We start from the raw sequence: 23,769 nt of genomic DNA on the forward strand, positions 1-23,769 counted from the left end.
ACTGCATTTCACACGCAACAGCCTCGACCGTACCTAGCAACATTCTAAAGGATAATTATTCAAGTTGAGTAGGCACGCCTCTGAGCCATCCTGACAAGTCAACAACCATCTTAAACTTTGTATAGAAATTTCATTAGCGAATCCTATCCTTGAGAGGTAACTTCGCATTCCGAATAGAACCAGGATATAACTTGTTCAATTCATAATTAAAAGTGCCATTGTGATTTCTCAGAATTTTTGCAAAATAAATAATAACTTTCGTTAGTTTCATGCTTTTCTTACACTAACTAGCACTACCCCAGTACCCAAGTATCCCACTAGTTACGTAAGAAATTTTGTGAATTTTTGTGTCATTTCCTTACAGTGGATGACTCCAGAAGATATTTATTGCTGAAAGTTTTTCAGGAATTTCTCTTTAGAACATTAGGAGCGTCTGTCTGACTTCTGTAGTAGTGTGGAGGTGGAAATTGCATCTTGCAGGAGCCACAGGGTAAAGGGTACATCTCAGATTAATCCGTTCCGCAGAATAACAGAATCTCAGATCAACCCCACGCTCACAATACAGATACATGACAGAAACCTAAATTTAATTGTGATGGCGGACTGGACCTCGATAATATGGAATGTACGTACCTTAAACAAAAATATTAGAACGAGGATGGGGGGGAGAGAAATGAAAGGGAAGCCACCTAGTAGAATTTGTACAGAGCACAATTTAATCATTTCTAATACTTAGTTCAAATATTATAAAAGCAGGGTTGTATGCATCGAAGATGCCTTGCGACGCCAGGAGGTTTCATACAGACTACTTAATGGAAAGACACAAATTTCGGAATCTGAAACTGCAGAACATTTGAAGGGGCAGATGAGCACGCGACCACAATTTATTTATTATTAACTGTACTTTAAAACAGAAGAAATTGCGAAAAGATAGAAAGTTAAGGATATGTAACTTGCATAATCTGGAAAGACCAGAAGTTCCTGGAAGTTTCAAAGGAACCGTTAGGCAACAGTTGACTGAGTCAGTGGTAAGAAACATAATGGAGACGAATCGGCAACTTTTACAGATTCAGTAGTGGGGACAGCAGAGGATCAAATAGGCAAAAGACAAGGCCCAGCAGAATCCTTGGATAACATACAATTTATTGAATTTAAATGGCCGAGCGAGATGGCGCAGTGATTAGCACACTGAATCCACGTTCGGCAGTATGATGGTTGAAATCCTCGTACGCCCATCCAGATTTAGGTTTCCCATAATTTCATTCAATCGTTCCAAGCAAATAACGGGAACATTCCTTTGCAAGGGCACGACCGATTTCCTTCCCCCTTACAAAGTGCAACTTCGTGTCTTGCTGCGAGATGAAAGTATGTCTTCTTTACTAGATCACATACGCTGACTGAAAACTAAATAAGAAATGTTCCATCAAGAACCAGTTTTTCAGGAAAACATACGCCACATATACCATTTTCGAGAAACTTGGAAACAACTCAGTAGCAATACTGGAAAAATCTGTAGTTATTTAATTTACAGATGATGTAACAAAAGTTACTGTTTGTGTTACAAAATTTAAAATAAAATGGAAATAGTATGAGAAAGCTGAATAAAGCTTGAAATGTACTTACAAGTCACAAACGTTTCCTGGAAACTTACCATTTGTGACTGGACGGTAATCTTATTGTAAGAGTGTCAGCAGTAATTCGTCAGAACGTTTGGCGACCAAGCTCCTTTATTTCGTTTTCCGTGGCAGCGATATCGTAGTGAAATCATTCCCATGTTGGTAACTTAAATCTTCAAGATTAGGTGATAAGAAATCCAAATGGGAATGAAGTTACCGTAATTCCAGAGAAATGTTGCACCCCATAGCATTGTAATAGCCCAGGTCCCTGTAACTCACAGACATTACGTTTCCCAAGAAATTGTTGCACACATCTTTCGAAGAAAGCCAAGCTGATTTCTCAGCAGCTGTTCAAAGATAGTGTCTTTCATTAAGTCACGGATCTGAGACCGAATGAAAATGCCTTCTCTAATTTTTGCAGTGTCAATCGCAGAAAAGTTAGATAGTAAAAACTGAAAACCCTGATCACCTTTGTCCATTGCTTTCCGCAAAATTCTTCATAAAGCCCAATTTCAGATCGAGTAGTGGTAACAGCCTATTGTCTTTGCCAACAAGGGCTTCACGCGAAACATTTTTTTTTCACCAGCATGGCATATTTCTCTTAAAGGCTACTCTTTCACTGCATAATGGTCTTTTTTTGCCCTAATATTCCAGTGATACAAGAAGCAGCGATACTTTATGGAACCAGTCGGCATACCCAGAAGAAATCCCAGATCTTTGAGATCACCACAGATTTTCCAATTGCGGTTTGCGTAGCAAGCAGCAAGGAGTAACCTCATGTTCTCTTAGATTTCCTTTAACTAAATGGAGCCATTGGTACATAAGGTTTCTCATTTGTGTTCTGTAACTAAAAAAGTCTGATGTTACTCTTTGAGGAATCTACAAAGGATCCATTCTCCGAGATTTTGAATCATCGCAAATTTTGTAAGCAGCACATTTATATCATTACAATATACCAAACTCTCTGTCATTGCGGAAAAAGTGGAAAGAAAAAGCTGTCGTTTACGGAGTGCCATTGAAGTGTTTGGTTGTAACAGGTTCTTTTCTTGAAGACGAGACCGAAGTAATTCTCCTTTCCACTTTGAATAATTTAGATCTCTTACAAGATCAATCTATTCTGCCTCCGACATAGGACGTTTTTGTAGCCCTGCTGGAGATGGCGTGCACTCAAGATCTTCTTGATCTATTGTTTGGTCACTACCATCGTCCGTTTCATCTTCCAGGATCCATTCCATTGGTGGTTTTGGAACTGGGGGGAGAATCAGAATAAAAAACTGCAGGAGCTGGATAAGAAACTGTCTGTTTTGATGTACTAGGTACCCTTTTTATTTTCGTTAAAGAAAAGTAATAATCTGTAGCGTGGTCTCTAGGTTCCCTCCACAACTGTGGTACGGCAAATGGCATAGATGGATGGGTTCCACGCAAAGAGCCTCGTAAATAGGGGGCGTGACGCGAGCATCAGTTCAACGGTGCCCAACACTTACCCTCATATACCTTGGATTCAGAATACAACTCGTATGATTTTTGATGATCGGTGAAATGGGATGTCTTTGAGACTTAGTCATAAGCTTGCCACACACATAATAGAAAAGATATGGTGAATTAACAACACTTCCTAGACATCACTGAACGTAAGAAACACTCGAACACACACAACGTGTTAGCAACTATACACACGTCAATAACCCATACTGTGTTATCTGAAAATGAGACAGTCGATGGTCAATAGTCGATTGACCTATATAAATGAAACTTTCCTTTAGCTACTCCAAGTGGCTCTCTCTCCCTCCCCCCCCCCCCCTACCCCACGTCTCTACGCCCACCACTAGGACATAATATCCCTAAAATAACAATATGTGATAAGCGCCGCGACAGCATAATAACGCGGCCAAGCGCAGATAAAACTGTTTTTCCAGAAGACAGGTGATAGTGAACAATGGCTTTCACCACTGTCGTCAGAGTACTGAAATACGTAGCAAACAAATATTTTTTTCTTCTGGGGTAAATTCCATTGTCGGACTGTGTTACTGAAATATTCCGAGCGTGTGTTGTGCCTCTTATGACTTAGCTTTCGGCGGGACGTTGAATCCTAATCTTCCCTCGTTCCTTGAATGTAACTGACGGCGAAGTAAAAAATATAAAAATTCAGAAAACGAAGCAGTCAAATAGGAATGCAGAAGCCTAAAAAATGAAACTGATACCAAGCCTTAACTGGCAAAACAGGAATGGCTAGACAAGAAAATTAGAACCACCAGCTGCCACTCACAGCTGCGCTCACATATCATAATCAAATGCACCCTCGCTTAAGTCTCCCACGTTCTTCACGTAAAGGTGCGACATCTCTCTGTTTGTCACACAGTATTTAATGTTCCTAATCGTTCTGAGTATTTAAGGGTGTCGGCAGATGTAAAAGACGCTTGATGCTCGGCGCCTAAAATGCGTCTGGTTGTGACAGGTAGTAGTATAAAACAGTGGATTAAACTCGTTTAGGTTTCTACAAGTATTGTGTTCATTATGTTGAACCGTATTATATAGAACACATCAAACAATAAAAGCGTATTCACAATCATGATAAAGTTTCAGAAGTCAAAGAATAAGTAGCTTTTTGAAAGGTAATTATTGTTCCATATTTCGCTTTATATTGTTCAAATCAATATATATATTCTACTACGCACTTTTTTAAAGTAGCCTATACTCTTTCTCAGCATGCAAACTATTTCCACCCCAAATTTCATCAAAATCGATGAAGCGTGTTCGTCGTGAAAGCGTAACAAGCGGAGATACTTTCTCATTCATAATACTAGTACGGATGCATGACTGTGGCAAAAATAAATGCAACTTGTAGGAAAATTAAAGAAACATTTGAAGAAAACTGAAGCATTCTATTAATATTAAGAGTTTTGACGGCTTGAAGAATTTGACAGAGGTCTGAAAGTCTTAAACCGATACGAGTCACCTGGAATAGATGATATTCCCAGTGAATTATCGAATCCTTGGGAGAGCTAACAATGACAAATTTATTCCAGCTTCTATACAAAATATAGGGGAAAGTGGCGCAAAACGACATACAAAAAAGTTAACTGTCTTTCACGGCACATATCTGCCAATTAAAATTATATAAATGCAATTTTAAATTTCAGTGGATTTATACAGCAGCAAATGCATAAAGAATTCAGTACAAAATAATTGGTTTTGCTATGAACTCACAATTTCAGAGACGTTGTCAACGTGTCATTTTGGGCTACCCGGTGGGTCAAAATGACACACCTTTTCTCTTAGCAGGATAATTCCTTTATTTTTACTAATAAATTGCTAACATAAACATAAATTATAGCATAAACATATATTACAGTTCAATTAAGTCTTAGAACTGTAATCCTACCAGCTTAAGGATGTGCATTAGTAAAATATACCAAATGCATTGCAAATTATTTCCAGTAACTTAGTATCTTACAAATCACATTTAAAATTTGAACAGTATTCATTTCTGAATGATACTTTGAGTTAATTAGTTAGAAAAAAATATGTTATTGGCACAACTCACACACAAACTTTTTTGTACCCTTTGAAAGTCCAGCACAATCAGCATTGCTCCGTTTTGAGCAGCTCATACACTTCAGCCCTCTTCCCTTTCTTTTGATCGGCTGCATGAATCACAACAGTAAATACAAGCTGCGTCCTTTTCTTCAGCAGTACTGACGTTTATATCTGCTACTTCTTCATCTGGTGTGGGGGGGAACCATGGCCAAACGTCGCTTCACAGGAGCCCGGTTTGATTTTCTCAGCTCCTTTTCCCTTTTCTGGAGCTCCTTTTCCTTCAGAACGTGCAGTTTTGGTGTTGCAGTGAGCTCCTGCCAGCCTTCACCAGTTCTGCGTTTGTTACGCATACCCAAACTGGAAGGAGTTGGAGAAATCTCTTGGAGGATTGACTCTGCAGTCTCTGTGTCATTTTGCCCTCTTCAACACAAGCGTAATCTTTGGCCATAACTTCGAAAAATAACGAACACACCATCAAAATATTGCCACAGATTTAAAGACTTACCTTTATAAGATGTCCTCCTGATAGTAAATTTTCCACGAAAATAATCAACACTGCACAAATGTGAAAGTTTGCTAACGGAAGTACTGGTTTCGTTGACTTCAAATACGGTTTCCCACGTTTCACGTCACCATGTGGAAGCAGGCAAAGATTAATGTCTTGCGGCCAAAGTGTAGCCATAACAAGCTATCAAGCAAACCAAAGATTATGATCCTGTCAGCTGCCAAATTAGAAAAAAAAGGGACTATGTCGTTTTGTCCTACTATGTCATTTTGGGCCACTTTCTCCTACCATGCAGATGGAATAACCTCAGACTTCAATAAGAAGGTAATAGTTCCTGTTTCAAACAAGACCGGTGAGAATATTACGGGACTATCAGTTTCATACGTCATACTTCAAAATGCACGAATTATTTACAGAAAAATGGAAAAGCGGTAGAATCCTATATTAGGAAAGATCAGTTTGGGTTCCGGAGAAATGTAGAAACACTTGAAGTCGTACTGACTCAACAACGTATCTAACGAGACAGGCAGAAGAAATAGAAACCTACGTTTATAGCACTTATGTATTAACAGAAAGCTTTGACAATGTTGACTGGATCACACTCTGTGAAATTCTGAAGGTAGCAGGGAGAAAATAGTCATCTACAACATGTACAGAAACGAGACTACAGTTCCAAGGGCCGATGTCGTGAAAGGGAAGTAGTGGTTCAGAATGGAGTTAGTGTTGTAGCCCCTCCCCGATGTTACTCAAGCTGTATATTTAGCACGCAGAAAGGAAACCAAGCTGAAATTTGGAAAGGGAATTAAAGTTGAGGGAGAAGGTAAATTTTAGGGTTTGCCGATTATGTTGTAATTCTGTCAGAAACGGCAAAGAAGTTGGAAGAACTGTTGAACGGATGGATAGTTTCTTGAAAAGAGATTATAAGATAAGAATATCAATGAAAGTAGAACAAGGATATTAGAATGGAGTCGAGTTGCTGAGGGTATCAGATCAGGAAATGACGCACCAAAAGGAGTAGACGAATATTGTCATTTGGAAAGCAAATTAAATGCTGATAGCCGAAGCACAGAGGATATAAAATGCAGAAATGCAGACTGGCAATAGCAAGAGAAGCTTTGCAGAAAAAGAACAATTTCTAATATCGAATTTAAATTTGGGGGTTGGGGAAGTGTTTGTCCGGAGCATAGCCTCGTACGGAAGTGAAATGTGGACGATAAACAATTCAGACAAGAACAGGAGTTTTAGCAATGTGGTGCTGTAGAAGAATGCTGAAGATTGTATGGGTAGATCGCATGTCTACTGAGGAGGTACTGAATCGAAGTAGGGTGAAAAAGCATTTATGGCACAATTCGACTAAAAGAAGAAATTCGATGATCTGACACATTCTCAGATATCAAATAATTCTCTATTTGCTTTATGAGGGAAATGTAGTGGATAAAAATTGTTAAGGGAGAGAAAGGAATACCGTAAGCAGGCTCAAATGGTTATAGGCTACAGTGGTTAGTCAGAGATGAAGAGGTTTTCGTAGGACAGACTAATGTGGGAAGCTGCATCAAACCAGTGTTCGGACTGAAGGCGACAGCAACAAAACAAGTTAAATGTCAACAGAATACTGTGTCTGAAGTAGACATGATAAAGTGATTGTCATAGATGTGAAAAATTAAAAGAAGCTATCCTTTTTCATTGGAAAAATATGTTTTTTTGAAGTAAAACTTTCACGCCCTTGTGTGACCGAGAAGGTATGTGCATAACATTTTCAGTGCAGTTATTTATTTCAACATTATTATTTGTCTTAGGGAGAGTGAATTAGGCCCCTACATGTTATCTGCCGGCCGCGGTGGCCGAGTGGTACTAGGCGCTTCAGTCCGGAACCGCGCGACTGCTACGGTCGCAGGTTCGAATCCTGCCTCGGGCATGGATGTGTATGATGTCCTTAGGTTAGGTAGGATTAAGTAGTTATAAGTTCTAGGGGACTGATGACCTCAGATGTTAAGTCCCATAGTGCTCAGAGCGATTTGAACCATTTGAACATGTAATCTATGATCGATATATAAAACTACACTACTGGCCATTAAAATTGCTACACCAAGAAAAAATGCTGATGATAGACGGGTATTCATTGGACAAATATATTATACTAGAACTGACATGTGATTACATTTTCACGCAATTTGGGTGCATAGATCCTGAGAAATCAGTACCCAGAACAACCACCTCTGGCCGTAATAACGGCCTTCATACGCCTGGGCATTGAGTCAAACAGAGCTTGGATGGCGTGTACAGGTACAGCTGCCCATGCAGCATCAACACGATACCACAGTTCATCAACAGTGGTGACTAGCGTATTGCGACGAGTCAGTTTCTCGGCCACCATTGACCAGACGTTTTCAATTGGTGAGAGATCTGGAGAATGTGCTGGCCAGGGCAGCAGTCGAACATTTTCTGTATCCAGAAAGGCTCGTACAGGATCTGCAGCATGCAGTCGTGCATTATCCTGCTGAAATGTAGGGTTTCGCAGGGATCGAATGAAGGGTAGAGCCACGGGTCGTAACACATCTGAAATGTAACGTCCACTGTTCAAAGTGCCGTCAATGTGAACAAGAGGTGACCGAGACGTGTAACCAATGGCACCCCATGCCATCACGCCGGGTGATATGCCTATATGGCGATGACGAATACACGCTTCCAATGTGCGTTCACCGCGATGTCGCCAAACACGGATGTGACCTTCATGATGCTGTAAACAGAACCTGGATTCATCCGAAAAATTATGTTTTGCCATTCGTGCTCCAGGTTCGTCGTTGAGTACACCATCGCAGGCGCTTCTGTCTGTGATGCAGCGTCAAGGGTAACCGCAGCTATGGTCTCGGAGCTGATAGTCCATGCTGCTGCAAACGTCGTCGAACTGTTCGTACAGATGGTTGTTGTCTTGCAAACGTCCCCATATGTTGACTCAGGTATCGAGACGTGGCTGCACGATCCGTTACAGCCATGCGGGTAAGATGCCTGTCGTCTCGACTGCTAGTGATACGAGGCCGTTCGGATCCAGCACGGCGTTCCGTATTACCCCACTGAACCCACCGATTCCATATTCTGCTAACAGTCATTGGATCTGGACCAACGCGGGCAGCAATGTCGCGATACGATAAACCGGAATCGCGATAGGCTACAATCCGACCTTTATCAAAGTCGGAAACGAGATGATACGCACTTCTCCTCGTTACACGAGGCATCACAACAACGTTTCATCAGGCAACGCCGGTCAACTACTGTTTGTGTATTAGAAATCGGTTGGAAACTTTCCTCAAGTGAGCACGTTGTAGGTGTCGCTACGAGTGCCAACCTTGTCTGAATGCTCTGAAAAGCTAATCATTTGCATATCACAGCATCTTCTTCCTGTCGGTTAAATTTCGCGTCTGTAGCACGTCATCTTCGTGGTGTAGCAATTTTAATGGCGAATAGTATATATGTGCGACATAAATACTGCATTTGTGCGTCACAGATACAGCTGAGTATTAGTGCACTGAATTGTGGTTTTGAAGGCCTAAAAACCATTTTTATACAGTTCTTTAGTGTTGCAGTTTATAGAGTGGGAAGCTGTGGAGTAAATGCTACCGCGGTTCCTTTTTTATTCCCTTGGAGGTATCATTTCCAGATTTCATAAACATATCCATTAGTACCCAACAGGACAATACAGTTAGATGAATTAAATACTATCGTTGTGGCAGTGCAGAGCCTGGATATACAGTTTTATTTTGTTTGGAGGTGACATTTTCAACTTTACCAGCAAATAAACAACAGGAAAACTAATTAATCATCTTTTCGCATTGCACATTAATGCTAAAGGATTGATTTAAAAGCAGTAAATTGCTTTACTGACAAAGAAGGAAGAAATAAGCCCTCTTTTTTAGTACAGCTGGCCGAAGCCGCACACGAGATACAATAAGAACGAAGATGTATACAGACGTACGTTATAGTGCTCGACTATGATTTATAAGATGCTCTGGCCTGAAGCAGAGGCAAGAATTTAAAACATCAGCGTCTGGCCTGGGAACATTAACAAAAGTACTTAAAATAAAAACCAGATCGCTATCGTGAAAGGAAAAGAACCAGCTAATAATTACAAAGCCTTAAATAAATAGAAAAATAAATTCATTAGTATTAGGATTATTGTTTCTGTGTTCTCTTTTCCATAATGACTGTCGATCAGTACTGTGTATGATTGGCATTTTTAGTTCAAATGCTAGTCTGTAATTGGCTGGCCAGACCACGAATAGCCACCGTGTTACCCTACGCTTTGCAAAAGTAACTCGCACGCAACTACGAAATGAACCAGACAACTTCATTTGCCAATGAAATTGTTCTCAGTGGCAAAAGTTTTTTATACTGCTTACATAGGGTTATTAACAGTGCCGAATAATTCGCAGGCGATGAGACCACGAATTTGTCTAACATATCCTCCATGTTGACTCAATGAAACACCATGCAGTTTCTTCTATTTGGGGCTAATGAAAGATTGTCTGTACAAGCCTTCACTAACAGGTGACCAACATAATTGCAGAATGTGTGACGTTTCTAACTCGAGATACTGCGATGATGATTTGGGTAGGGCTCCCTCATCAACAGAACGTGTCCCACACGTGAAATACTGCTAACATTGGACGCTTGTAGCAAAAATACGCTACTTTTTATTTCGTGTATCATTCATCATTGTAAGTCAGAGAACCACATACACTAACGAACATGAAAAGTGCTACGCCATGAACATTTTAACGTTAAACTACCAAACTTAACAACAGTCGTTGTTAAATCGTATGTATATTGCTTTGATCACTGCAGGGACAGTTTGTGCACATGGGCTATCGCCTCTATTTGCCACACTTACTGCAGGGATGGTTTGAAAATGGTCACAGGTGTCCGAAGCTAGTCACCTTTACGAAATAAAATAGATACTTCTCAATGCAGTTTATGACAAAGCTGCAACCATTTATTGCAAGAAAAATAGTAGTATTACATTTTATTCCATCTCCACCATGAGAAAACACGTGCTGCTTCGGACGAAAATGGGCACGGAATAACGTCACTATTATATTCCCGCGAACAAAAAGCGCGCTTTTTGTGTATTCTTTTCAACATGACAACTTCCATTTATGGGCTGACAGCTAGTTTTGTAGCTTATCATTCGCCTCTGTAACTGTTGCGAAAATTGTTTAAGTTTATTTTACTAATTAATCACTAATTACAGACTGCATTTCATTCTAATGGCCTCTTCTCTGGTACTGCCATTACAGACTCGGCAACACCCCGGAAGTGTGTATGTGTCATATTAATTCGTAGAAGTTCTCTGAATATATGATATAGATTAAAATAAATTTACAGCATCCATCAAAAAAGCTATATACACGAGGCATGGAACTTCAATAGTGGCACCTATTTATTTACAGGTCGTACAAAATAGATACGTGTTTCAAAGTTTTACTGACCTTCAAAGTAGTCACCAACGTTGTGTATAACCCGTTGCCAGCGATGTGGAAGTCGTAGGACAGTCGTAGCCGTGCCACTTGTGTTAACAGTTCGAGAGGCGCGGTCTATTGCCCGACGAATTTGTAGCAGTTGTGAAGCGAATGCCGTGAAGTGTTTCCTTCAGTTTAGAAATCGAGTTGAAGTCACGAGGGCTAAGACTGTCCTACGACTTCCAGATCGATGGCTACGGGTTATAAACAATGCTGGTGACTACTTTGAAGGTCAGTAAAACTTTGAAACACTTATCTATTTTGTACGAGCTGTAAATAAATAGTTGTCACTATTGCCAACCCATATATATATATATATATATATATATATACACTCCTGGAAATGGAAAAAAGAACACATTGACACCGGTGTGTCAGACCCACCATAGTTGCTCCGGACACTGCGAGAGGGCTGGAAAAGCAATGATCACACGCACGGCACAGCGGACACACCAGGAACCGCGGTGTTGGCCGTCGAATGGCGCTAGCTGCGCAGCATTTGTGCACCGCCGCCGTCAGTGTCAGCCAGTTTGCCGTGGCATACGGAGCTCCATCGCAGTATTTAACACTGGTAGCATGCCGCGACAGCGTGGACGTGAACCGTATGTGCAGTTGACGGACTTTGAGCGAGGGCGTATAGTGGGCATGCGGGAGGCCGGGTGGACGTACCGCCGAATTGCTCAACACGTGGGGCGTGAGGTCTCCACAGTACATCGATGTTGTCGCCAGTGGTCGGCGGTAGGTGCACGTGCCCGTCGACCTGGGACCGGACCGCAGCGACGCACGGATGCACGCCAAGACCGTAGGATCCTACGCAGTGCCGTAGGGGACCGCACCGCCACTTCCCAGCAAATTAGGGACACTGTTGCTCCTGGGGTATCGGCGAGGACCATTCGCAAGCGTCTCCATGAAGCTGGGCTACGGTCCCGCACACCGTTAGGCCGTCTTCCGCTCACGCCCCAACATCGTGCAGCCCGCCTCCAGTGGTGTCACGACAGGCGTGAATGGAGGGACGAATGGAGACGTGTCGTCTTCAGCGATGAGAGTCGCTTCTGCCTTGGTGCCAATGATGGTCGTATGCGCGTTTGGCGCCGTGCAGGTGAGCGCCACAATCAGGACTGCATACGACCGAGGCACACAGGGCCAACACCCGGCATCATGGTGTGGGGAGCGATCTCCTACACTGGCCGTACACCACTGGTGATCGTCGAGGGGACACTGAATAGTGCACGGTACATCCAAACCGTCATCGAACCCATCGTTCTACCATTCCTAGACCGGCAAGGGAACTTGCTGTTCCAACAGGACAATGCACGTCCGCATGTATCCCGTGCCACCCAACGTGCTCTAGAAGGTGTAAGTCAACTACCCTGGCCAGCAAGATCTCCGGATCTGTCCCCCATTGAGCATGTTTGGGACTGGATGAAGCGTCGTCTCACGCGGTCTGCACGTCCAGCACGAACGCTGGTCCAACTGAGGCGCCAGGTGGAAATGGCATGGCAAGCCGTTCCACAGGACTACATCCAGCGTCTCTACGATCGTCTCCATGGGAGAATAGCAGCCTGCTTTGCTGCGAAAGGTGGATATACACTGTACTAGTGCCGTCATTGTGCATGCTCTGTTGCCTGTGTCTATGTGCCTGTGGTTCTGTCAGTGTGATCATGTGATGTATCTGACCCCAGGAATGTGTCAATAAAGTTTCCCCTCCCTGGGACAATGAATTCAAGGTGTTCTTATTTCAATTTCCAGGAGTGTATATATATATATATATATATATATATATATATATATATATATATATATATATATATATATATATATATGTGTGTGTGTGTGTGTGTGTGCGCACGCGTCTGTAAATATGTAAATAGAGCAATATTCATTGCTAATCGATCAGTCATTATATTGGATTACAACAATTGTCATGCCCAATGGTTGCTTATGTCATTTAGGCACGTCAGACGTTTTGTGACATAGCAGCTTGCACTTCAGAATGTCTATAAATGTGAAGCCAAGGTTGAGTGAAATAAATAAAAAATAATTAACAGTGTAATGGCGGAAATTTCGTTCAAAAGGTTTGTGCCTATAGCGGTAATGCCGCGAGTTCGCGGTTATACCCGCGAACTCGAGTACTCGCTCTCTTTTCTGAGCGAGTCCGGTCCACTTGTGTAACCGACAATGGACTAACAACAACGAATACAAGATCTTTAAAGTGCCCGTATGAGTCACATCACACACTGATGTTGATGACGGACGTCACCGGCCGTTGTGGCTGAGCGGTTTTAGGCGCTTCAGTCCGGAACCGCGTTGCTGCTACGGTGGCAGGTTGGAATCCTGCCTCGGGCATGGATGTGTGTGATGTCCTTATGTTAGTTAGGTTTAAGTAGTTCTAAGTTCTAGGGGATTGATGACCTCAGAAGTTAAGTCCCATAGTGCTCAGAGCCATTTGAACCAGTTTGACGGACGTCAGTCCTGAATGGCACCTGTTGCTAGCTGAAAATCTCCACAAAGTTTTATAAATATCAGCATTCTGCTCCATGGATTAATTTTTTCGAATTCCACCAGGGTAAACAGAAAACGATATTATTTCTTAATCACTCATACAAATAAGTTTTGTGAACAAGGTGCAGAACATTGAGATCAGTATGCATAAATACGAGGGCCTTTCGATAAGTAATACAATACATACTTTTTCGGTCAATTTCGGTTGAAAAAAAGAGGTATTTGTTGCGGAACATTGTGTAATGTTCCCCTTTCAGCTCCTATAGTTTCATCAAGTTCCCATGGCTGGTGACACTACACATACCCTTCAAAATGGCATCTGTAACAGAGGCGCGTTGAGAGCTGTCATCGAGTATATCTTGGCGGAAAACCGGAGCATTGCATATATTCACAGGCTCTTGTTGAATTCGTATGGATCCTTGTCATTGCGCAAAAGTACCGTGAGTCGTTGGGCGAGTATCGCGCGCTGGCCGGCCGCGTAGAGCGGTGACTCCTACAGTGTCGAAACGTGAGGACACTCTGATTCGACGTGATCGAAGGATCACAGTCAAGCTACTCGCCGATCAACTGGACGTCTCTGTTCGCAGAACTGACACAATCGTCCACCAGTTAGGGAACTCAAACGTGTGAGCCCCTGGATTTCTGCCGTCTAGCGGAAGACCATAAAAAGCAACGAAGGACCATCAACGAGGAAATTCTTTCGCGTTACGAGGCTGTTAGTTACAATTTTTTGTCGAACTTCCTCACAATCGAAAAGATACGGGTTTATCACTTCCAACCGGAAACAAAACGGCATTTCACGAACTGGCGCCATACCACCTCCCCTCCGACGAAAACGTTCAATCCCGAACCCTCTTCAGGTAAATTCATGGCGACGGTCTTCTGGGATTCTGAAGAGGTTACTCTGGTTGATGTCTTTACGTTGGCGACGATCTTCTGCGATTCTGAAGAGGTTACTCTGCTTGATGTCTATACGTTCTTCCATTGAACTCCCTGTCGTATGCTGGTCGCGTGAAGCGAGGGATAGCTTGTCGATGGGTGTGTTGACTGTCTGTCGTTTGGGTTGTCGTCGCATCGCAAACGGTAGGAGTAACTAGCAGGAATAACTGTGGCTCTCTTAAGGCAGCCAAATAGTTGCGTATTGCTTCTGGCGGACTCGCCACAGTAAGCTTGAAAATATAGAGGGAGCCAAAAACGGGGAGTAACTGACAGGAGTAACTAAGACTCTCTTAAGGTAGCAAATGCCTCGTCACCAGGAGAAACACATCAGAAGACTCGAGGAGGAACTGGCAGGAATAACTGTGAGTCTCTAAAGGCAGCCAAATAGTTGCGTTTTGCTGCTAACGGACTAGCCACAGTAAGCATGCAAATCTGAAGGTGGCCAAAAACGGGGAGCATTTGGCAGGAATAACTATGACTTACTTAAGGTAACAAATGACTCGCCAGCAGTCGAAACACATCAAACTCGAGAAGCAACTGGCAGGAATAAAGGTGACTCCCTCAAGGCAGGCAATTAGTTGCGTTTCGCTGCTGGCGGACTGACAACAGTAAGCATGGAAATGTGAAGGTGGCCAAAAACGCTGAGCAACTATCAGAAGTCACTGTCACTCTCTTAACGGTAACAAATACTTTGTCACCAGGCGAAACACATCAGCAAACACAAGGTGCGACTGGCAGGAATAAATGTGACTCCCTCAAGGCAGCCAAATAGTTGCGTATTGCAGCTGGCGGACTTGCCACAGTAAGCATGGTAATGTGAATGTGGCCAAAAAGAGGGAGCAACTGGCAGAAGCCACTATGAGTCACTTAAGCTAGCAAATGCCTCGTCACCAGGCGAAATACATCAGCAGACTCGATGTGGAAATGGCAGGAATAACTGTGACTCCCTTAAGGCACACAAATAGTTGCGAATCGCTGTTGGCGGACTGGCCACAGTAAGCATGAAAATGTGAAGGTGGCCAAAAATGGGGAGCAACTGACAGGAATAACTATAACTCTCTTACGGTAACAATTGCCTCGTAACCAGGCGAAACACATCAACAATCTCGAGCACCAACTGGCAGAAATAACTGTGACTCTCTCAAGGCAGCCAAATAGGTGCTTATTGCTGCTGGCGGAATGGCCACAGTAAGCATGAAAATGTGAAGGTGGCTACAAACGGGGAGCATTTGGCAGGAATAACTATAACTTACTTAAGATAACAAACGACTCTCCAGCAGTAGAAACACATCAGCAAACTCGGGAAGCAACAGGCAGGAATAACAGTGACTCTCTCAAGCCAGGCAAATAGTTGCGTATTGCAGCTGGCGGACTTGCCACAGTAGGCATGGAAACGTGAAGGTGGCCAAAAAGAAAGAGCAACTGGCAGAAGCCACTATGAGTCTCTTAAGGTATCAAATGCCTCGTCACCAGGCGAAACACATCAGCAGACTCGATGCGGAAATGGCAGGAATAACTGTGACTCCTTAAGGCAGCCATATAGTTGCGTATTGCTGTTGACGGACTGGCCACAGTAAGCATGAAAATGTGAAGGTGGCCAAAAATGGGAGCAACTGGCAGGAATAACTATAACTCTCTTAAGGCAACAAATGCCTCGTAACCAGGCGAAATACATCAACAATTTCGAGGACCAACTGGCAGGATAAACTGTGACACTCTCAAGGCAGCCAAATTGTTGCGTATTGCTGATGGCGGACTAGCCACAGTAAGCCATGAAATGTGAAGGTGGCCAAAAAGGGTGAGCAACTGGCAGGAGTCACTATCACTCTCTTAAGGTAACAAATGCCTCGTCACTAGACGAAACACATCAGCAATCTCGAGGAGCAACTGGCAGAAATAACTGTGACTCTCAAGGCAGCCAAATAGTTGCGTTTTGCTGCTGGCGGACAGGCCACAGTAAGCCATGAAATGTGAAGGTGGCCAAAAAGGGTGAGCAACTGGCAGGAGTCACTATGACTCTCTTAAGGTAACAAATGCATCGTCACCAGGAGAAACACATCAGCAAACTCAAGGAGCAACTGGCAGGAATATCTGTGACTCTCTCAAGGCAGCCAAATAGTCGCGTATTGCTGCTGGCCGACTGGCCACAGTAAGTCATGAAATATGAAGGTGGCCAAAAATGGAGAGCAACCGGCAGGAGTCACTATGACTCTCTTAAGGTAACAAATGCCTCGTCACCAGGCGAAACACATCAGCAAACTCGAGGAGCAACTGGCAGGAAAACTGTGCCTCTCTCAAGGCGGCCATTTAGTAGCGTTTTGCTGCTGGCGGACAGGCCACAGTAAGCCATGATATGTGAAGGTGGTGAAAAAGGGGGAGCAACTGGCAGGAGAAACCATGTTTCTCTTAAGGTAACAAATGCCTCGTCACTAGGCGAAACTCATCAGCAAACTCGAGGAGCATCTAGCAGGAATAACTGTGACTCTCTCAAGGCAGCCAAATAGTCGCGTATTGCTGCTGGCCGACTGGCCACAGTAAGTCATGAAATATGAAGGTAGTCAAAAATGGGGAGCAACCGGCAGGAGTCACTATGACTCTCTTAAGGTAACAAATGCCTCGTCACCTGGCGACAGACAACGGCAAACTCGAGGAGCAACTGGCAGGAATAACTGTGACTCTCTCAAGGCAGCCAAATTGCTGCGTATTGCTGCTGGCCGACTGGCCACAGTAAGTCATGAAATATGAAGGTAGCCAAAAATGGGGAGCAACCGGCAGGAGTCACTACGACTCTCTCAAGGTAACAAATGCCTCGACAAAAGGCAAAACACATCGGAAAATAAGGGGACCAACTGGCAGGAAAAACTGTTACAGTCTCAAGGCAGCCAAATAGTTGCGTATTGCTGCTGGCGGACTAGCCACCGTAAGCATGAAAATGTGAAGGTGGCCAAAAATGGGGAGAAACTGGCAGGAGTAACTATCACTCGCTTAAGGTAACAAATGCTTCGTCACCAGGCGAAACACATCTGCAAACTCGAGGAGCAACTGGCAAGAATATATATGACCCTCTCAAGGCAGCCAAATAGTTGCATTTTGCTGCTGGTGGACTGGCCACAGTAAGCATGAAAATATGAAAGTGGCCAAAAATGGTGAGAAACTGGCAGGAGTCACTATGACTCTCTTAAGGTAACAAAAGCCTCGTCACCAGACGAAACACATCAGCAAATTCGAGGAGCAACCAACAGGAATAACAGTGACCCCCTCAGGGCAGCCAAATAGTAACGTTTCGCTGCTGGCGGACTGGCCGTAGTAAGCCATGAAATATGAAGGTGGCCAAAAAGAGGGAGCAACTGGCGGCTGTCACTATGACTATCGTAAGGAAATAAATGCCTCATCACCAGGAGAAACACATCAGCAAACTCGAAGAGCAACTGCCGGGTATAACTGTGACTCTCTCAAGGCACCCAAATAGTTGCGTATTGCTCCTGGCGGACTGGCGACAGTAAGCATGGAAATGTGAAGGAGGCTAAAAACGGGGAGCAACTGGCAGGAGCCACTAGGGGTGTCTTAAGGTGGCAAATGCATTGTCACCATGCGATACACATCAGCAGACTCGATGTGGAAATGGCAGGAATAACTGTGACTCCCTTAAGGCAGCCAAATAGTTGCGTATTGCTGCTGGCGGACTGGCCACATTAAGCCATTAAATGTGAAGGTGGCGAAAAAGGGGGAGCAACTAGCAGGAGAATCCATGTTTCTCTTAAGGTAACAAATGCCTCGTCACCAGGCGAAACTCATTAGCAATCTCGAGGAGCAACTGGCCGGAATATACATGACCCCCTCAAGGAAGCCAAATAGTTGCATTTTGCTGCTGGCGGATTGGCCACAGTAAGCATGAAATTATGAAGATGGCCAAAAATGGGGAGCAACTGGCAGGAGTCACTATGACTCTCTTAAGGTAACAAATGCCTCGTCACCTGGCGATACATATCATCAAACTCGAGAGGCAACTAGTTGAAATGGTCGTGTGGTTAAAGGCGCTGCAGTCTGGAACCGCAAGACCGCTACGGTCGCAGGTTCGAATCCTGCCTCGGGCATGGATGTTTGTGATGTCCTTAGGTTAGTTAGGTTTAACTAGTTCTAAGTTCTAGGGGACTAATGACCTCAGCAGTTGAGTCCCATTGTGCTCAGAGCCAACTAGCTGGAATGACTGTGACTCTCTCAAGGCAGTCAAAAAGTAGCGTTTTGCTGCTGGCGGCCAGGCCACAGTAAGCATGGAAACGTGGCGGTGGCCAAAAAGGGTGGGGGGGGGGGGGGGGGGGAACTAGCAGGAGTCACTATGACTCTCTTAAGATATCAAATGCCTCGTCACCAGGCGAATTAAATCGGTAAAAACGAGGAGCAACTGGCGGGAATATTTGGGACTCCCTAAAGGCAGCCAAATTGTTGCGTTTTGCAGCTGGGGGACAGCCGCAGTAAGCACGGATATGTGAAGGTGGCAAAAACGGAGGGCAACTGGCAGGAGTCACTATGACTATCTTAAGGTAACAAATGCCTGGTCACAAGGCGAAACACATCAGCTAACTCCAGGAGCAACTGGCAGCAATAACTGTGACTCTCTCAAGGCAGCCAAATAGTTGTGTATTGCTGCTGAGGGACTCGTCACAGCAGCCATGAAATGTGAAGGTGGCCAAAACGTGGGAGCAACTGGCTTGAGTCACTATGACTCCCATAAGTTAACAAATGCCTCGTCACCAGGCGAAACACATCAGCAAACACGAGGAGCAACTGGTAGGAATAACTGTGACTCTCTCGAGGCAGCCAAATTGTTGCGATATGCTGCTGGGGGACTGGTCACAGTAAGCATGGATATGTGAAGGTGCCAAAAATGGGGGCAACTAGCAGGAATCACTATGACTCTCTTGAGGTAACAAATGCCTCGTCACCAGGTGAAACACGTCAGCAATCTCGAGAGGCAACTGGCAGGAATAGCTGTGACTCTCTCAAGGCAGCCAAAAGGCTGTGCTTTGCTGCTTGCGGACTGCCCACAATAAGCCATGAAATGTGAAGGTGTCCAAAAACGGGCAGCAATTGTCAGGAGTCACTATGACCCTCGTAAGGTAACAAAAGCCTCGTCACCAGGCGAAACACATCAGTAAACTCGAGGAGCAACTAGCAGGAATAACTGTGACTCTCTCAAGGCACCCAAATAGTAGCCTTTTACTGCTGGCGCACTTGCCACAGTGGGCCATGAAATGTGAAGGTGGCCAAAAACGGGCAGCAACTGTCAGGAGTCACTATGACCCTCGTAAGGTAACAAATGCCTCGTCACCAGAAGAAACACATCAGCAAACTCGAGGAGCAACTGGCAGGAATATCTGTGACTCTCTCAAGGTAGCCAAATAGTTGCGTATCGCTGCTGGCGAACTGGTCACAGTAGCCATGAAATGTGAAGGTGGCCGAAAAGGAAGAGCTACTGTCAGGAGGCACTATGACTTTCTTAAGGTAACAAATGCCTCGTCACTAGGCGAATTACATCAGCAAACTCGACAAGCAACTGGCAGGAATAACTGTGACTCTTTGAAGGAAGCCAATCAGAAGCGGTTTGCTTCTCGTAGACTGGCCACAGTAAGCATGGGAAAAAGAGAGGAGCAACTGGCAGGAATAACTATGACTCTCTTAAGATAACAAATGCCACGTCACCATGCGAAACACGTCAACAAACTCGAGGAGCAACTGGCAGCAATAACTGTGACTCTCTCTAGGCAGAAAACTCGAGGAGCAACTGGTAGGAATAACTGTGACTCTCTCAAGGCAGCCAAATAGTTGCGATTTGCTGCTGGGGGACTGGTCACAGTAAGCATGGATATGTGAAGGTGCCAAATTGGGGGGGGGGGGGGCAAATAGCAGGAATCACTATGACTCTCTTAAGGTAACAAATGCCTCGTCACCAGGCGAAAAACGTCAGCAAACTCGAGGAGTAACTGTCAGGAATAACTGTGACTCTCTCAAGGCAGCCATATTGTTATGTATTGCTGCTGACGGACTGGTCAAAGTATCCATGAAATGTGAAGGTGGCCAAATGGAAGAGCTGCTGGTGGAGTCACTATGACTCACTTAAGGTAACAAATGCATCGTCACCAGGCGAAACACATCATCCAACTCCAGTGGCAACTAGCAGGAATAACTGTGACTCTCTCAAGGCAGCCAAAAAGTAGCGGTTTGCTGCTTGCGGACTGGCCACAGTAGTCATCGAAATGTGAAGGTGGCCAAAAATGGGGAGCAATTTTCAGGAGTCACTATGACTCTCTTAAGGTAACAAATGCCTCGTCACTAGGCGAACTACATCAGCAAACTCGAGAAGCACTTGGCAGGAATAACTGTGACTCTCACAAGTAAGCCAAACAGTAGCGGTTTGCTTCTGGTGGACTGGCCACTGAAGGTATGGGAATGTGAAGGTGGCCAAGAAGGGGAGCAACTGGCAGGAATAACAATGACTTTCTTAAGGTAACAAATGCCTCGTCACTATTCAAATCACATCAGCAATCTCGAGGTGCAACTGGCAAGAATAATTGTGAATCTCTCAAGGCAGCCAATTAGTTGCGTTTTGCTGCTGGCGGACTGGCCACAGTAAGCATGGAAATGTGAACGTGGTCAAAAACGGGGAGCAACTGGCAGGAGTCACTATGACTCTCGTAAGATAAGAAATGCTACGTCACCATGCGAAACACATCAGTAAACTCGAGGAGCAACTGGCAGGAATGACTGTGACTCTCTCAAGGCAGCCAAATAGTTGCGTATTGCTGTTGGCGGACTGGTCACAGTAGCCACGAAATGTGAAGGTGGCCAAAAAGGGAGAGCTACTGTCAGGAGTCACTATGTCTCTCCTAAGTTAACAAATGGCTCGTCACCAGGCGAAACACATCAGTAAACTCGAGGAGCAACTGGCAGGAATGACTGTGACTCACTCAAGGCAGCCAAATAGTTGCGTATTGCTGTTGGCGGACTGGTCTCAGTAGCCACGAAATGTGAAGGTGGCCAAAAAGGGAGAGCTACTGGCAGGAGTCACTATGACTCTCTTAAGGTATCTAATGCCTCTTCACCAGGTGAAACACATCAGCAAAGTCGAGGAGCAACTGGCAGGAATAACTGTGTCTCTCCCAAGGCAGCCAAGTAGTAGCGTTTTGCTCCTGGCGGAATGGCCACAGTAAGCCATGAAAAGTGAAGGTGATCAAAAGGGGGAGCAACTGGCAGGAGTCACTATGACACTCTTAAGGTAACAAATACCTCGTCACTAGGCGAAACACATCAGCAAGCTCGAGGAGCAACTGGCAGGAATAACTGTGACCCAAGGCAGCCAAATAGTTGCGTATTGCTGCTTTCGGACTGGCCACAGTAGGCATGCAAATCTGAAGGTGGGCAAAAAGGGGGAGCAACTGGCAGGAATAACTATGACTTTCTTAAGGTAACAAATGCTTCGTCACCAGGCGAAACACATCAGCAAACTCTTGGAGCAACTGGCAGGAATATCTGTGACTCTCTCAAGGCAGCCAAACAGTTGCGTATTGCTGCTGGCTGACTGGCCACAGTAAGCATAAAAGTGTAAAGATGGTGGTAAAATTGGGAGCAACTGACAGGAGTGATCCATTCGGGAAATCGAAGAAATTACTTCAGCGTGTTCGTCTCCACAAAAATACATCGGATTTTTCCTTCTCCATGACAATGCAAGGCTTCACACCCGTCTGCGCACTGTAAAGGAGCTCACGGAACTTCGTTGAGCTGTTTTTCCTTATCAACCTTACTGCCCGTATCTTGCTCCTTCTGGTTTCAGTCTGTTTGGCCCACTGAAGGATGCACTCACGGGAAGCAGTACATGCAGAGATTAGTGATACAGCAAGACCTTGGCTGCGACGTCGACCAGTGGATTGGTACCATGCGAGCATACAGGTGACGTAAGGCCGCCGCTCTGAACGGAAATTATGTTGAAAAGTAGTTTTATAACCAAAAGTGTGGGGAATAATATAATGTACGGGAATCCTGAATATAACCATCGTGCTTTCAGAAAGAAGTGTTGCGTTACTTATTGAACACTCCTCGTGCGTTAGAGATTATTCCGTGGCTGAAATTATTTGATTCTACTTGTGATATTAAATCCCTGTTCGGATTTTCAGCCCCCTCTAATTACAATGAAAATAACACGATAAGAGTGTTCTGAATCTGCACTAATGAACCGAAAGGACAATAGAAGTTTTATCTGAGACATATTCATTCAGTCTTACAAGAGCGGCGTTCATGTGATACGGGAGAAAATGGCTGAGAATTACACTGAGTCCTATTGCTAGGACGGCGGTAGCCATAGATGCAGCAGCCCACGGAGAAATAAAACGTATCCTTACCTCATAAGCTCGCTTCTTCGACTGGGTGCAGGGTACCAGCTTAGGTGCAAGTTGATCGACGGCCACAGAAAGTTTTCCTTTTTTATAGTTTCAGTAGTCTCCCTGGACGTCAGAAGTAAACGATAACTTCAGAGCTAACGAGCGCGTTATCGTAGGTTAGCTGAATGGGAAAAATGCTGCACAACTTAGCTTCAGTAATTAAAAGGTGCTATCCGGTGGCAGTTAAAGTCGCACGGTCAACATAGACGATAACAGAATCGCATAACGAAAGTGTGTCGCGTTGTTTCCTAAGGTATCACTCATCACGCAAAAAAAAAAAAAAAAAAAAAAATTGTAGTTCTTCGCTATCGTGGATATGTGCATGTCAAAAGGAACTTTCCATCCTAATCAGAATAACATAGGCACTGCAATATCGTATTTAGCTGCCGATAGTGGGAAGCGACTTTCAAGTACAACGTCTGACCTGTACGGGAAAATAAATTATAGATGTACGAGTAGAGGCCGTAGACGCAACGTTGACGAGATTTGGAAGTTTTGGTTTCGCCGTGAGTCGTGCACAGATAGCAAAATGGTAAGGCGACCGCTCGTGTTAAGCGGGAAATCCGGGTTCGAGTATCGGTCCGGCACAAATTCTCTTGTCGTCATTCTATTCTACAGTTGATGGTTGTCATTATTCACAGTTACTAATTCATTTCCCGTATGTGACTAATGGTCGAAAGACTAGCCTCATAACTAATAGCTCCTTGCCCCACGCTGTTAGCGAA

At 44.3% G+C, this 23,769-nt stretch overlaps 1 protein-coding gene across 1 annotated transcript in view; it reads right to left on the reverse strand.

Moving 5' to 3' along the window:
- The window catches only part of LOC124596218 (UDP-glucosyltransferase 2-like), a 92,415-nt gene extending 69,349 nt beyond the window's left edge, over positions 1-23,066 (reverse strand). Inside the window, exon 1 of the mRNA XM_047135273.1 lies at positions 23,006-23,066. The gene's annotated coding sequence lies outside the window, so the exon portion shown is untranslated. The remainder of the gene's footprint in view (positions 1-23,005) is intronic.
- Positions 23,067-23,769: the final 703 nt, after the last annotated feature.

The sequence above is a fragment of the Schistocerca americana genome, chromosome 2, assembly GCF_021461395.2.
Source record: "Schistocerca americana isolate TAMUIC-IGC-003095 chromosome 2, iqSchAmer2.1, whole genome shotgun sequence".
Classification (NCBI taxonomy): Eukaryota; Metazoa; Arthropoda; class Insecta; order Orthoptera; family Acrididae; genus Schistocerca; species Schistocerca americana.